The following is a 5,121-nucleotide window of genomic DNA, read 5'->3' as shown; positions in this document are numbered from 1 at the left end:
CTATTCTGATCATCTCATTGGTTCTCATCATGGCTTTGAGACAGAGGTTGCAGTGCAACTCTGTGAGGGACTGATGTCATGGTGTTCACTGTGTTGATGCATATTTGGAAGACAAGTCACACATAAATACATACAGAGATGCATGCAGACAGATATGCAGAGAGAGAGAGGGGGGGTGTGATGACAACGAGAGAGGGACAGAGAAGGAGACAGAGAGAGAGACAGAGAGTGATACAGACCAAGAGAAACAGACCGAGAGAGAGAGAGAGAGAGACAGAGACAGAGACAGAGAGAGAGCACTAGTACCTGCCCTTCTCTTGGCCCAACCATGGTGTGAAAATATAAGCTATAACTCCTCCATCTAATTCAACCTAATATGACCATAGAAAATCTATTTGTTATCGCTAGTCCGGGTAGGTACCTCCACAAAACCTGTTAACACTTCCTTATACAATTCAGTGACAAAGAACAAGCAGCAAAACAAGAATTGATTTCTTATTTTGTATTCAGAACTGCAGTCAGGACAACTATCACTGGGGTACTAGCCGCTGGCCAATGAAATTTCTCTGAGATGTAGGCTGCTGTATGTTCCATACACAAAGGACCAGAATACATTGTGAGTGTGTATGTAACACAAGTACATCTGTAGGCTAGCTGTCTTTAAGATGAGCTTGAGATGTTATGTTATAAACACCACATGTCCAGACCTCTATTTACCGTCTTTTGTTTCCATAGATACCAAAAGCTGGTGACTGACTGGTCTATAGGCCTACCTTCAGAACACCATAGCAGTGAGGTGTCTGATGCTGGTGGAGAAAAAAAGAAATTAGAATTCATTGCTGATTTTAAAAAAACTCTCGGAGAATTCTTCTCATCTTCTGGTACGTTGCCTTCGATCAAAGAGGAGGTGGACTCGAAAAAGCCTCTGAAATAAATTAGTTTTTTATTTTGTTTATGGCTTTTCTGACGGCAAAAACCTGGACGCCGCACAAAGTGAGCGAGCCTCAATCAGGGCCTGATGGTGTGGTTTATTTGTCCTCCCATTAGAAGTGTGTTGGCGTTGGCGAGAGTAGAAGGAAACCATAGAGTGAGTGTATATACGCTCCAGCTTATAGACGAGATGGGCCATTGCCTCATTGCATGAGAAGAAACCATTTAAACCAATCCAATTCCAGCTCATCTGCCGTGGTCCTTCTCTTGTTCGTGATAAATATAATCACTGTTGACATTTTTAGAGAAACAGAGAAACACATCTGATACGTCCGCTCACACACACTACAGTTCTCCAGAACAGAGTCGGAAAATTAATCCGAAGCCCTCTGTGGTGTTGCTTCCCTGCTGTGGCACAGTACAAACGACTTTTGACCTAGAAGAAATAATAAAATCACCTTGATCCAGTGGTGTAGTCTACGTAGAGTGCAGGTATACAGAGTATACCCACTTCTAAATTTTAGGGGCTTCAGTATACCCACTTAAAATTGATTGATCCATTATTTACAATAGCATAAATATATACAGTATACCCACTTCAAAAAAGTAGACTACACCACTGCCTTGATCCAGAGGAGGATGAGGACGAGAGTGCATCAGGTAATTTATTGTGTGTACAGTATGCATTGCGACCATGACATGCTCTCTCTGTCTCTCTGTTTCACACTCTGTGTGTGTCTATTTTACACACACACACACACACGCACGCACACATGCACGCACACACATACATGCATGCACGCACACACACTTGCATAACTATCCCATTGGCTCAGATAATGATTCTATCCCTAGACTGTGCCCAGACCAAAACAATTACTAACCCAAACCTGTCAAAGTAATGTTTTGGCACTTTTAGTTTTACCCATAACAACACAATTATCCAGAAAAACAGTGTCAGATTTGTGGGGCCTACAACATTTCAGTCGCCGTGAGGACGGAAAGACAACACACACACACACACAAACACACACACACGCACACACACACACACACACACACACACACACACACATGCACACATGCACACACACACATACACACACAGAAATAAAAACCCTGCGTTAGTTCCGGAAAGACCCAGTGCAAAACTCAATGCAATGGTACACATTTTGCCCTCAGCCTGCAATCGTCATTTGCTTTCTTGTGATCTCCTCCTTCATCTCCACCACCACCACCACCAGTTTGGTCCAGTCTACCCGCCTGGGCCTGGGGGATAAAAGGTCCGGTTCCTGCTGTAGAGCAGTGATTATCAAAGTGTGGTCCGGGGAGGGGTGCTGCCAGAAATGTTGGGCCCCATGAAAGATTCGAATTGTGGGACCCCTTAAGGGCCCCTGTCAGTGCTTGGGCACCCTTATGGGCCCCTGTCAGTGCTTGGGCCCTTAGAATCTGTACCACTTTCCCCCCCCTAGCGGCCCCCATGGGTCCGGGGACCACTGGTGATCCGCAACAGAGCTCAGGTGGTCCGCGAGGGGATTTCTACTTTTCCAAGACAAGCTCAGTAGGCTATAATTGCAAATATTATTACAAAGCTAAATATAGCTGAAGTCTAGTCTTGTAATAATAAAAAGTAAGGGATTTGTATCGAAGTTAGCAATGTCAAATTAGCACCTGCCAACTGTCCATTCAGTTGACAGGTGGTCCCTGAACATTTTTTGGGGGACAAAGTGGTCCTCAATCTGAAAAGGTTTGAGAAGCACTGCTGTAGAGCAACGGCAGGTTCTCCTGGATCCAATAACCAGACCCGGGCTGATGACTGGACCTACGCCAAAGACTGTCATTCTTCCACAAAATTATTTGTTAACCATGTTATTATTAAATCATTTAAACTAATTCCTCTCTCTCTCTCTGAGTCTTTCTGTCTGAAGTGCCATTAATCTAACACCCAGGAACTATGAGGTTTTGGCATCTTGATCTAGGGCACTTTGTCTTTGGCAGTGTGGATTTGGGCAGAACTTTGCACAAACACCCACACGCTCAGTGGTCTGTACCTGTCAGGGAGAATGACCCCTCAGTACTGTAACCAGTCTAATTCCCCAAAACAAACCGCATGTAAGGGCCCCTCATCTCTGCACAGGTTAAACCGGTGCTTCACAAACATTTTATGTTGCGAACGCACCTACGGACTTAACCCATTAAGACAAAGACCCTGTTTTACACTAGTTGGCAATGACCAAGTCGTAATGTATTACTAAAGGCCCTGTGCACTGTCATGGTGGTGTAGTGCTATGGTAGTTAAGCGTTTACAGTGACTATTACAGTGTTCCACTGATGGAACAGTGTGCATAAAGGGGCTATGGTGAACCCCCATATACCAAATGGCAGACAATAGTTTCTATTTTGAAACATTTATTTACCTCACCAACCAATACTGTTTCTTTCCAGCTCATGGAATGGCTGCACATATGAAAGCATACAGTACAGTCAAGACTTTATGCAATCCCTTTGTGACCGCCTGACCCCCCGGTGTGGGTCCCGACCCCTGGCGTGGGTCCCGACCCCTGGTGTGGGAACCATTACGTTTAATCCATGGCACGGGCTGTATCACTCCTCTCTCCAGTGGCCCAATCACTGCACTGGAGGTTCGCCTAGCCCATGCAGTCAAACCATTATGTAATGTGTCTGGAATTGAACATAACATTGTACGAGCAGCAGACCTGCTGGTTTCATCAAGTCTTGCTCTGTCTGCAGTTGCTCGCCCGGCAGGTTTAACGGTGGTTTTCATCGTAACTGATGAAGCATGAAACCCAGACAGACGTGCTTTTGCCTTAAATGGAGGCAAGAGCGCAATCAACAGGCATTTGTCCAGCTGAAATTGAGTGAAAGTAAGAAAGTCTCTCTTTCATTTCAGGGCCCAGAGCCAGTCAAGAAACGAGCGGAATAATAATTCCACTCCATTAATTCTTTGAAAAAGGGGATAAGACGAAAGTCATCTTGTGAAAACATTCCTTTCAGACATTCTTTGGAGAGATGTTTATTATTTGATCATAGTTACTTTCTTTTTTGGCCACATTAATGAATCATTATGATATTGCCATTAAGAGAAAAAAAGGTCTATTTAATAAATACTGGATAGTGAATATGACGAGATAAGAGACGTAACATTTAGGAGGTACGGTATGTTCGTTAAGATATTTACATTCCCAGGAATAGTTTACACAGCAGGTTGTGCTGACAAAAGAAATGCGGTGCATGCAGTGTTGAGATGTCTTGAAAACTCGACACATACTTAGCGTTTACATCATGATGATTTGACAAGTCTTAGTGATTTGACAGAGACTGCATTGGATTGGATTACACCACACTCTCGATTAAAAGGTGCCAAACATAAACAAAAACTGTCATAAAATGAAAGAAAAATGTCTGCACACTTAAATCCTCGTTGTGTTTTCTTTCATTTATCAGAGATTGGATTGTAAATTGTATTTTCATGGTGTCTGCTTGGATGAAATAATGTGTCTTAAAAATAAAATGTACATCTCTCAGCTGATTACTGAGCTTTACACTGGGGATAAGAGTTTGTTTCATTTTGTTTCATGTCTCATTTATCAAAATTTCTTTGAGAAAAGGGCTTTCATTCTTTGCTCTGCATAGGCCTAGGTTTTTTTTGCCATATCTTTTCAGACACCTTTATCTCAATGCATTGACCTCAATCCTACAGCACATATTTTTATGCAGGTAGTTAATCATGTAACATCTTACACATATCATACACATACAAAAAGCTTTTTCCTGGTATAAAAAATCTGCAATTCTTCATTAGCAAAGGTTCCTTGTTCTGAAGGATCATAAGGTCCATGTGCATAAGTCCCACAATCAAAGAAAAACAAAAACACACACAACAAACAGAATTTCTACTACGTTGAAAGTGAAGCGAAAGCCCAAGACTTGTAAAGCTCATTGAAGAAGCTTTGAAGACTTATTTTGTTCTCTCATGAAGTGACATTGGATTGTTGTGCTTACCTCATCGATAATGGCCTACTCACATGAGCATGGACCATGGGCAAATACATTATCTTCTGGACATTTAGTCATTGTAGTTACTTTTGGTGTGTACTGTACATACGACCAACCCCACCCCTCCCTAAACCATCCAACCCACCCACACACACACACCTCCTTCTACCCCCC

Source organism: Engraulis encrasicolus, chromosome 3 (genome assembly GCF_034702125.1).
Source record: "Engraulis encrasicolus isolate BLACKSEA-1 chromosome 3, IST_EnEncr_1.0, whole genome shotgun sequence".
In the NCBI taxonomy this organism is placed as follows: domain Eukaryota; kingdom Metazoa; phylum Chordata; class Actinopteri; order Clupeiformes; family Engraulidae; genus Engraulis; species Engraulis encrasicolus.
Note: the sequence above shows the minus strand (reverse complement) of the source record.